The sequence below is a fragment of the Heterodontus francisci genome, chromosome 16 (genome assembly GCF_036365525.1).
Source record: "Heterodontus francisci isolate sHetFra1 chromosome 16, sHetFra1.hap1, whole genome shotgun sequence".
Taxonomy (NCBI): Eukaryota; Metazoa; Chordata; class Chondrichthyes; order Heterodontiformes; family Heterodontidae; genus Heterodontus; species Heterodontus francisci.
Genome location: NC_090386.1, coordinates 54,621,032 through 54,633,303, shown reverse-complemented (window position 1 = coordinate 54,633,303; position 12,272 = coordinate 54,621,032).

Genomic DNA, 12,272 nt, shown 5'->3' with positions numbered 1-12,272 from the left:
GGATAGAGAATTCCAGACATTCACTACCCTCTGAGAGAAGAAATTCCTTTGCATCTCAGTTTTAAAGGAGTGTCACCTTATTCTGTAACTATGTCCCCTAGTTCGAGATTCCCCCACTAGTGGAAACATCTTCTCAACATCTACCCTGTCGAACCCCCTCAGAATCCTATACGTTTCAATAACATCACCCCTCATTCTTCTAAACTCTAATGAATAAAGGCCTAATCTATTTAGCCGTTCTTGATAAGTCAACCCCTTCATCCCAGGAATCAGCCCAGTGAATCTCTTTTTAACTGCTTCCAATGCCAGTATATGCTTTCTTAAATACGGGGACCAAAACTGTACATAGTACTCCAGGTGCCGCCCCACCAACACCCTGTACAGTTGTAACATGACTTCCCTATTTTTAAACTCCAACCCCCTGGCAATAAATGCCAAAATTCTGTGGGCTCATGCCTGGAGCGGCAAGGATTGCTGATCATTCGGTTCTCTCTTGCATGTCAACCACAAGAACAGAGAGCTGCCATTTCCTGGGGTCGGTCGTCCACCTCAGAGGAGGAGGGTGCAGTGTCACATCATTCCCCCACACCCTCGACCAGTGCAGATACTTTCACTTTTGTGGGTATTCATTCGCAAGTAGATTCGGGGTCACAACCTGGTAAGAGCACCACACACATGCCTGACCAGTCTCCAGAGGGTGGACAACCAAGGCCACTGTAACTCGGAGGAGTGTGGGAGGCCAGCCATGCAGAGTCCTAGGCTGATGATGTGCCTCTGGAGACATCCATAAGGTGACAGATGCTGGAAGTCCAGCATGAGGTATATGAAGATCTGGCGGCAATTCCAACGGGTATGTGCACCCTGGCTCAGACAGTGGAGGTAACCATCCAAACTATGAGTGCTGCAATCTTCCTTTCATCTGAGCACGTGGCCTCCTCTATTGAGTGATTGGTGACTTTGAGGGAGAGCCCCATTCAGCAAACTAGTGAATGCTGGAGATGTGTGCAGACCTGCATGCCATCGCCTTGTCCATGAGCTCTATACAGCAGTGACACAGCAAGAAAGGGACGAGGCACCTGGAGTCTTCATCAGGTCCTTGTCTTTCTTAGGTCTGCAGAGAGGTGTATGTGTGCCTTACAAGGAAGGAGAAGCGGCTGCCTTCTGCTTCTGGAAACTCCTCTCAGGGTGCTCCTGCTGTGGACAGCAGCACATCAGCCCCTCTGCCAGTGGCAACAGCACCTCAAATTTCCCCGACGATGGAGGAGGCTCCTGCACCTGAGCAGGACTTCCTCAGCATGCCAGACCTGCTAGGCCTCAGACAGAGGATGGCCACCAAGGTCATTCAAGGCTATGGGGCAACAAGGTCAGTAGCCTGCCTCCACCAAAGTTGGCAGCGAAGGGTTGCACTATGTAGGAGCATTCGTAAAAACAATTAAGAAAAATACAAGATGCACTTCGGACTCAGGGGTGATTAGATAGTTAAAGATTCTCTGCTTGTGTACAAGAGATGTAGAAGTGTACAAAATTATGACAGGCATAGATAAGTTAGACAGGGAAAACTGTTCCAATTAACTAGTGGCGTGATGATTTATGTAATAAAGGCTGGATTTGGTTTCTGTAAGTTTTCATCCATTGTTGGTGACCCTCTGTCAGTGCAAGAGTGGATTGGGCTGACCCAAGGACTGGCAGGGGGGTAACCATGCTTGTGTGTTCATCCTTTGGCCGAGGGAGTCAGGGCTAAGAGCAGCAGTAAGTGGCATTAGTGTTGGTGGAATGTGGGTCTTTATTTGGCTGGTTGGTTGCAGTGGTAGGGGTCAGGCGGAATAAGCCTAGCACTCAGCATGGCTGGCCTCCCACACTCCTCCGAGTTACAGTGGCCTTGGTTGTCACACCCTCCGGAGACTGGTAAGGCACGTGTGTGGTGCTCTTACCAGGTTGTGACCCCGAATCTACTTGCGAATGAATACCCACAAAAGTGAAAGTATCTGCACAGGTCGAGTGTGTGGGGGAATGATGTGACACTGTACCCTCCTCCTCTGAGGTGGACGACTGACCCCCGGAAACGGAAGCTCTCTGTTCTTGTGGTTGACATGCAAGAGAGAACCGAATGATCAGCAATCCTTGCCGCTCCAGGCAGGAGCCCACAGAATTTTGGCATTTATTGCTAGGGGGTTGGAGTTTAAAAATAGGGAAGTCATGATACAACTGTTGGTGGGGCGGCACCTGGAGTGCTGTGTACAGTTTTGGTCCCCGTATTTAAGAAAGCATATACTGACATTGGAAGCAGTTCAAAAGAGATTCACTAGGCTGATTCCTGGGAAGAACGGCTAAATAGATTAGGCCTTTATTCATTAGAGTTTAGAAGAATGAGGGGTGATGTTATTGAAACGTATAGGATTCTGAGGGGGTTCGACAGGGTGGATGTTGAGAAGATGTTTTCACTAGTGGGGGAATCTCGAACTAGGGGACATAGTTACAGAATAAGGAGACACTCATTTAAAACTGAGATGCAAAGGAATTTCTTCTCTCAGAGGGTAGTGAATGTTTGGAATTCTCTATCCCAGAGAGTTGAGGAGGCTAGATCACTGAAACTATTTAAAGAGGAAGTAGATTTTTGAAATATTGGGGAGTTAAGGGCTATGAGGAGCTGGCGCGAAAGAGGAGTTGAGGTCTGGAGCAGAACAGCCATGACCTTATTGAATGGCGGGGCAGGCTTGAGGAGCCGAATGGCCTACTCCTGCTCCTATTTCTTATGTTCTTATCTCACATCGATATCTGTACATTGAAGGACCTGTAAACACCACCCGTCATGCTCGCATGAGGCTTCCCTCGTGCCTGGTGAGAAGGCGACTCACTCTCCTGCAACTGTACTCTGACCTCACCGTCTGGGATGGAGCAGCCGCCATGATACCCTGCTAACTCTATAGCTTGCTCTTCAATGGGTGTCAGGATGGTGAGGACTGGGACTTGCCACCGGTCCAGACCCTCGCCCTGCCGTTCTGGGCCCTGCTGTCCTGTGGGAACACGGAAGAAAAATGTTATTGGCCGCACTAGAGGAAACACAACACCTAATCGCCTTGTATGCTTGCTGCTGCGTCTGTGGCCAATCGCATGCATACAGCATTGGGTCATTCTGGAGCTACCATGCAAGGTCAGTTATGCCAGACTTGCTCCATTTGAGAGAGCTGCAGCCATTCCTTCCCTAGAAAATGCTGCAACTTGCACCCATTGCCATCAACATGATGGGCATTTCCTCCTGAGCCTCACTTACGCCTATGTCACTGTGCCCTCCATGCACCCCCTCATGTCTTTCAGGGGGCTACAGCTGGTCATCAGTGTCCTCATTTCCTCCTTGTCTGAGCACTCCTCGTGTTCCTCAGTTCAGCAGCCAAGGCCTCCCCTCTCTGCAGTGCCAGGTTGTATAGCGTGCGGCAGACCACCACTATCTGGGAGACCTTTGCTGGGGCATATTGAAGTTTCCCACCGGAATGATCCAGGCACTTGAATCTCATCTTTAGGAAACTGATTGTCTGTTTGATGGTGGCATGGGTCACCATGTGGCTTGCGTTGTAGCATTCCTCTGCCTTCATCCTAGGTTCCTCACAGGTGTCAGCAACTAACTCTTCAGCGTGTATCCCTTGTCCATCCTTAAAGGCATGGGAGATGGGGGGGGGGGGTTGGTGAAAAGCTGTGGCAGGAAATGCGAGGGTATGCTACTGAGTTGTTAGTTTGACTGAAATAAAAATAATTTAGTTGATTTCTACAATTAGCACTGCAAGATTAAGTGTTGGGGTCATTATAGTAAAAGTAAGCTATGCTTTGGGGCAACTTTTTTTTACTCTTTCATGGGATGTGAGCGTCGCTGGCAAAGCCAGCATTTGTTGCCCATCCCTAATTGTCCTTGAAAAGGTGGTGGTGAGCCGCCTACTTGAATTGCTGCAGTTCATCTGATGTAGGTACAACCACAGTGGTGTTAGGAAGGTTTTGACCCAGCAACTGTAAAGGAACAGCAATATAGGTTCAGGTCAGGATGGTGTGTTGTTTGGAGGTGGTGGTATTCCCATGCATCTGCTGCCCTTGTCCTTCTAGATGATAAAGGTCATGAGTTTGAAAGGTATTGTCGAAGGAGCACATCAATCTGCATTACTGAGACATTTTCCTACAAGAATGAAGGGTGAGCATTACTATCTTGAGTTTAGGGAGACCGAAAAGGACAAGGGTACAGAGGCATGTAACTATGTACTATTATTGTGTAGATGTGATTTTAACCCAGCCATTGCATGCCTAAATACTTACCTCCCAGCCTAATCTTTCCCGCCTGCTGCCATCTTAACTGATGGTTTTCAGATTTGGCGCAGGCACTTGCTCCAGAGAAGCGGGAATCTCATTAACATTGAAAATTTGCACTTTGATGACACCATCAGACTCCAACACGATTTTAGCTGAAAAATCAGAGGATCTTCTTACTCTCTGGGTTGCCAGGAAAGTTTTCAGTTTCCAGAATTCCACTTCTTTTTTTGCCTTACCAACCTTAGGAAGCTTTCTGCCCTTATTATCTTTTCCATTATTGTTACTTTATTTTGGATGAAGGAAGAGTGGGATAAGGAACAGAATCAGTTGCCTTAGCAACTTCAGCAAGCTGTACCTGTAGTAACTGGGCCTCTCAGAAAACAACAGGTGAGGGGGCTACTTCTAGGAAACCATACACACCACACTGGATGTACAGGACAAGAATCGCCTCCTAGGACCCATGTGAAGAGGAGTGCAGGAGGAGGCTGCACTTTTCCAAACAGACTGATGCAGACCTTTGCAGCTTCCTGCAACAGGAGCTGCTTCCTGCTGTGGAGAGGCGGCAGGGGGTGGTGTCAGGCTTTGCCACTGTCACTCAAAGTCACCACAGCCCTGAATTTTTATGCCACTGGATCCCTTCAGGATACTACAGGGGACATCATGATACAAGTCTGTGCAGGGAGCTAACATGATATATTTATCCTAAGACGGTCTACCAAAAGCTCAATATTCAATCCTGTGAGGAGTGTGACAATGACACTCCTGCACAATCCCACCACGTCTCAGCAACATAGAAGGTAAAAATCCATCACATTAGAGTTTCTGTTCAGAGACACCTGGCCTTCTCCCCTGGTGTAACCACATAATGGACCAGGATGTGGAAGCCATGGCCACCTATTGATGTTTGGATGGATACCATTCTTTCATGATGTGGCCACTTCACACCTATTCATTCTGATTTTGATTGTGAGTCAGACTGTCTCCAGCATCATTTGTTAATTCATTCATGTTAATGAGTAATTAATATATGAAAGTCCACCTTTAAATTTCAAAGGGGTTTTCCACCAAACTATTTCAGATGAGGTGAACAAGTTCCATCTTTTCAGACAAGTTTGTTTATTTCCAGTACAGCAGGGGTCATGTGACCGCTGTTCCATTTTGACTGTGGTTTTGTTTAACAGTTGACTTTTTAATTTATAATTCCTCCATTTCAATATTTCATCACTGCTCCTTCCATGCATGACCCTACAATATGCCCAGGTAGAGATCCCACATCATAGTGGTGAACTGCATACTGTATAACCTTGATTATAGAGAGGCCTAAAACATTAACTCTGTTTCTCCATTTTTGGATCCCGAAGGAAGCAGATCTGTTACTTAGTTCCATTGCTTTTACTTTTGCATCCATGAGCTGGATTATTTGAGGCGGCCCACCTCCAATCCTCAATTTGCACAAGGGGCACAAAACAGATCTGTGAGTGAGTGAAGGTGAGGGATTCTCCAGATGGACACAGTGCATTTGGTGAGGGTGACTTTGAGACAGGCACATCACATTGCATAAATATTGGGGTGAACAGCATATGAGCATATGTACGAACATACGAATTAGGAGCGGACGTAGGCCACTCGGCCCCACAGGCCTGCTCCACCATTCAATAAGTTTATGGCTAAACTGCTTACTCTACATTCTCACTTACCCCCGATAACCTTTCACCCCCTTGCTTATCAAGAATCTATTTAATTCTGCCTAAAAATATTCAAAGACTCTGCTTCCACCGCCTTTTGAGGAAGAGAATTCCAAAGACTCATGACCCACTGAGAGAAAACATTTCTCCTCATCTCTGTTTTAAATGGGCGACTCCTTACTTTTAAATAGTGACCCCTAGTTCTGGATTCTCCCACAAGAGGAAACATCCTTTCCACATCCACTCTGTCAAGACCCCTCAAGATCTTATATGTTTCAATCAAGTCGCCTCTTACTCTTCTAAATTCCAGCAAAGCAAGCCTAGCCTGTCTGATCTTTCCTCATAAGATAGACTGCCCATTCCAGGTATTAATCTAGTAAACCTTCTCTGAACTGCTTCTGACGTATTTAAATCCTTCCTTAAATAAGGAGACCAATACTGTACACAGTACTCCAGATGTGGTCTCACCAATGCCCTGTATAGCTGAAGCATAACCTCCTTACTTTTGTATTCAATTCCCCTCGCGGTAAACAATAACATTCTATTATCTTTCCTAATTATGTGCTGTACCTGCATACTAACCTTTTGTGATTCATGCACTAGGATGCCCAGATCCCTCTGCATCTCAGAGCTCTTCAATCTCTCACCATTTAGAGAATATGCTTCTTTTTTATTCTTCCTGCCAAAATGAACAATTTCACATTTTTCTATTTTATACTCCATTTGCCAGGTCTTTGCCCCCTTTGTAGCCTCCTTATGTCCTCTTCACAACTTACTTTCTTACCCGTCTTTGTGTCATCAGCAAATTTAGCAGCCATGCCTTTGGTCCCTTCATCCAAGTCATTTATATAAATGGTAAAAAGTTGAGGTCCCAGCAGAGATACCTGTGGCACACCACTCGTTATATCTTGCCAAACAGAAAATGACCTATTTATGCTCACTCTCCGTTTCCTGTTAGCTAGCCAATCTTCTATCCATGCAATTATGTTACCCCCTACACCATGAGCTTTTATTTTTTGCAATAACCTTTGATGTGGCACCCTATCAAATGCTTTCTGGAAATCTAAGTACAGTACATTCACCGGTTCCCCTTCATCCACAGCACATGTAACTCCTTCAAAGAACTCCAATAAATTGGTTAAACATGATTTCCCTTTCACAAAACCACTTTGACTCCGCCTGATTACATTGAATTTTTCTAAGTGCCCTGCTATAATGTCTTTAATAATAGCTTCTATCATTTCCCCTAAGACAGATGTTAAGCTATCTGGCCTATAGTTTCCTGCTTTCTGTCTCCCTCCCTTTTTGAATAAAGGAGTTACATTCGCTATTTTCCAATCTAACAGTAGCATCCCTGAATTTAGGAAAATTTGGAAAATCAAAACGAATGCATCAACATCTCACTAACAACTTCTTTTAAGACTTTAGGATGAAGTCCATCAGGACCTGAGGACTTTTCAGCCCGCAGCTCCAACAATTTGTTCAGTACCGCTTCCCTGGTGATTGTAATTTTCTTGAGTTCCTCCCTCCTTTCCATTTCTGACACAGCAAATACTGGGATGTTACTTGTATCCTCTATAGTGAAGACTGATGCAAAATATCTGTTCAATTCATCTGCCATCTCCTTATTATCCATTATTAATTCCCCAGACTCACTTTCTATAGGACCAACGCTCACTTTAACTTTTTTTTAAAAATATCTGTAGGAACTCTTACTATCTGTCTTTATATTTCTATCTAACTTTCTCTCGTACTCTAATTTTACCTTCCTTATCAATCTTTTAGTCATTCTTTGCTGTGTTTTATATTCTGTCCAATCTTCTGACCTACTGCCCATCTTTGCACGATTATATGCTTTTTCTTTAAGTTTGATTCTATCTTTAACTGTTTTAGTTAACCACAGATGGTGGAATTTTTCTTTCTCGTTGATGTGTATCTATTCTGTGTATTCTGAAATATCCCCTTAAATGTCTGCCACTGCAACTCTGTTAACCTATTGCTTAACCTAATTTGTCAGTTCACTTTAGCTAGCTCTGCTTTCATGCCCTCCTAATTGTCCTTATTGAAGTGGGTCTTGGACCCACTCTTCTCTCCCTCAAACTGAATGTAAAATTCATCATATTATGATCACTGCTACCTAGGGGCGCCTTAACTATGAGGTCATTAATTAATCCTAACTCGTTGCACAATACCAGGTCTAGTATAGCCTGCTCTCCGCTTGGCTCCTAGAAATTTTCCTGAAAATATTCTATGTATTCCTCATCTAGGCTCTGCCCATCTGATTTTTCCAGTCTATATGTAGGTTAAAATCCCCCATGATTATCGCCGTACCTTTCTGACAAGCTGCCATTATTTCTTCCTTTATACCCCGTCCTACAGTGTGGTTAACGTTAGGTGACCTGTACACCACTGCCACAAGTGACTTCTTGCCGTTATGATTTCTCATCTCTACCCAAACTGCTTCCACATCCTGGTTTCCTGAACTTAGGTCATCCCTCTCTATTGCGCTAATATCATTAATTAACATGGCCACCCCTCCACTTTTTCCTAGCTACCTGTCCTTCTTAAATGCCATGTACCCTTCAATATTCAGGTCCCAATCTATGTCATCCTGCAGCAGTAGATAGATAAATGGGAAGGTGATGAAGTGCCTAGGAAATGAAAGCTGAGTGCAGCTGAAAACTGAGTGGGTATGAGGAGTAATGTGATGAAGTATGCTTGGCAAGACAGAGTGCAAAGTCATGGGGGCTTAAATCAATGGATATGGCGGAACCAGCAAATATACTCACTTTCCTAATCTGGCTAGGACATTAAACTGCTTCCTACATTGCATCCTAGACCAGGGCACAATGGTCTTGCAGCTCACCTCCTCAGCTTCCTCCAACCATTCCTAATTGGTGAGAATAGCAGGTTTCTTCTTCCCATTGCTGGGGAAAATTATGACCCAACTACTCCTGAGTGCACTCAGCAGTAAATCCAGCGATGCATCATTGAATTTGGGTGTTGCCCTAGCTCAATATGCATTACCCATCATGAACATCTCCAATTTCCATCGTGCCTTGAAATACAGCCTGCAATTCCAGTGCACCTCCCCACTTGGCTCGGAAGGCAACTTCAGATTAATATTGGGGCTCAAATGTTTCAAGGGAAAATAGCAAAAGAGAAAACACTGAAAAAGGTGTTTCCCAGGTATTCAACTCTCCAGACTTTTCAGGTTCAGACACTCATTTTCAGCTGTATCAGTTGATCCTGGTGGTTGCTGCACCTTACAAATCTCACTCTAATTTACCCAGAATATATTTCCAGTGCAAAAGGAGGAAACATGGAGGTGCAATACTACTATCTCATTATCATATATACAAGGTCAATCAGGATCAGACAAGTAGATTGTCGAGTGGTTTAACTGATGTGAGCAAACTCAGAGGAAGTGTTTTAATCATGAAATGTTGGGGAAGTAGCGGCTTCACAAATTGCCAAGTGCTGTCTTAGCCCATTGTAATTTCTATGACAAAATCAAACAGATTTAAATTAGGTGTAGATCTAGCATAAGGGATCTCTTCAAATTTTTCGAATAAAACTGTTGACAATGTTTCTTGAAGTGATGATCATGATAGCAGATTCTTCACAGGCAAAGGTCATGGGCAGGCTTACCACTGTGGTAGTTGGCATGATCCTTGGTATCTGAAAAGGCCAATTCTTGATCTACAGGCTATTGAACAGTCAGGGCACAATAGCTCCTGGTTTGGAGGGGCTCTGGTATAAAAAGACTCCTTCCGTTATTTGCGCCTTTTTTGCGTCTGTTTGTTTCAAACATATAGGCTGCTTTCCTGGTTGCTGTGCACTGGCTGTTTCTGTTGGCAGCCTCCTGCTCTCACACCTGTTGGTCAGTGTCAGCCAGAGAGAGCTGCCTTTTCAGCTGATCTTTAAACCATTTGCAAGGTGCACCTCCATCTTGTTTACTGGAGCATAACTCACCATAAAGCACTACTTTTTGACCTTCTGGAATCCTCCATGCATGACATGTCCTGTCAGTACAATTGATGTTGTAAGAGAATGCATTCAATGCTGGGCAGATTGGCTCTGTTTAGGATTTCATTGTTTGTGATATAGTCCTGCCATCTGATGTTCATAATGGATCAAAGATACCGTTAATGGAAATGCTCCAAACAGTCACATTTGTTTTCAGTTCAGAACCTTTGATTCTGATCATATAAGAGGCTGGTGATGACAACCGCTCTGGTTTCTTGAATTTTGGTCGAGGTATGTAGTGAATGGTTTCGCCAGACAACTTCAAGAGGTGACCCAAGGAGCTGTTGGTCTTGGACAGTTGATTCTCTAGGTCCTTGTTGACGGTAGCATCATTTGAGATAATGCTACCTAGATAGGTAAACTGTTCTACTGCAATGAGGTTGCTGAAGTCAATGCTGATCTATGGTGGATTGTAATTTCCTCGGGTCAGTGGTTGGTGCAGACTTTCTGTTTTCATTCGGCAAATAGTAAGGCCAATGGCATTTGCTGCCTCAGAGAAACATTTTAGAATGAGCTGCATTGCCCCTTCCTTGTATGCCAGAAGGGTTCAATCTCCAGCAAACAGAAGCTCATGATAAGCTCTTCTGTGGTTTTGGTATGTGCCAGCCGTTGCAGGTGGAAGAGATTACCATCCAGTGGCGGATGTATATGTCTTCTGTCAAAACTGCCTTTGCCTCTTGAACCATCATACTGAAAAAAATAGAGAAAAACTTTGGTGCCGGAACACACCCTTGTTTAACACCATTGGAGATAGGGAATCTGTCTGAAAGGGCTCCATTTTGCTTGACCTGATCTTTCTGGCCTTTGTGCAGTTGACAGAAAATGATGAGTAACCTTGGAGGGCACCCCGATCAAAAGTATCTTCCAAAGTATCTTCCGGCCAGCTAACTATCAAACGCCATGGTGATATCTACAGAAGTAGCGCAGAGGCCTACGTTTTGTTCTCTACACTTCTGGATCTGCTTCTTCATGCCAGCAGTTCCCCTATTGGGTCTGAATCCGCAATGACTTTCAAGAAGGCTTTCTTCAGCTATTGTCAGAACAAGTCTATTTAGAAGCACTCTGGCCAAGATTTTGCCTGCAATGGAGAGTAAGGTGATGCCTCTGTGGTTTGAACAGTCAGACTTTTCTCCTTTGTTTTTGTAAAGGGAGACAATCACTGCATCTTGAAGGTCCTGAGGCACTGTGATGGTAATGGTAGAATGAAGGATATTCTGGGCCAGGGAGTTAGAGATTGTGGTGGAGTACAATTATGTAGCTGTGAGATCCAGTCTAAATCTATCCCATTTAGCATGGTGGTTGTGCCACACAACACAATGGAAGGTGTTCTCAGTGTGAAGATAGGACTTCGTCTCCACATGGACTGTGCAGCGATCACTCCTATAAATACTGTCATGGACAGATACATCTGTGACAGATTGGTGAGGACAAGATTAATGTAGGTTTAAAGATGGTGTACTACTGTTGCTCTGTGCCATTAGCAATTAACCAGCAAAACTCAGGACGTTAATGAACATACAGTATATTTTATATTTCATCATATTTGTGTAAATAAACTGTATAATATGTAAACAAATATTAAGTCAGGAAATACTTTCACAGTTAGGAACTTAAAAACCCAAAGTCAAAATAATCCATTCTCAAAATGTAGCTATTACTTTCCAAAAAGAATTGTTCTTTAAAACAGGTAAATCTGTATCATTGTATCTTTTACATTGTCTTCTAACCACCTATTTTGTTAGAATCATTACACAAAGTATTTATATATACACAGTTTACTGAATGTACAACCCTTTATAATTATCATTCAAGCAAAGAACTAATGCAGAAGATTGCCAAATTCCATTCCAAAAGTAGAATCTACCATTTATATCCTAATTCAAACTCATCAAAAATATTCTGGGCTAGATTTCTTTCTTATTGGTGGGGCAGGATTTCCACACACTACTTTGACCCTGCCATGATCCCAATCTAATTTCCTAACTTGGATCTCATCAAGCATACAAGATGGGCTACTGGTGGGAAACCCTCTCACAAAAGGTGAGCCCACTGCTACTGAAAAGGAAAATATCAGTGGCGAAGTTGCTGGACCATTTAAAGGGGGTAAATGAGGTCTGAAGACCCAGGAGGGATTTGGAGTACTTAGGCCTTTCACTGCGCTGAAGGCCAGATCAAAGGCTTGAGAGAAGGGAGAGAGGCCCATGAGTATGCCCCTTCTCTCCAAAAAGGACATCTGCCACTCCAGGGAGTAAAAGCGCCCCTCTGCTG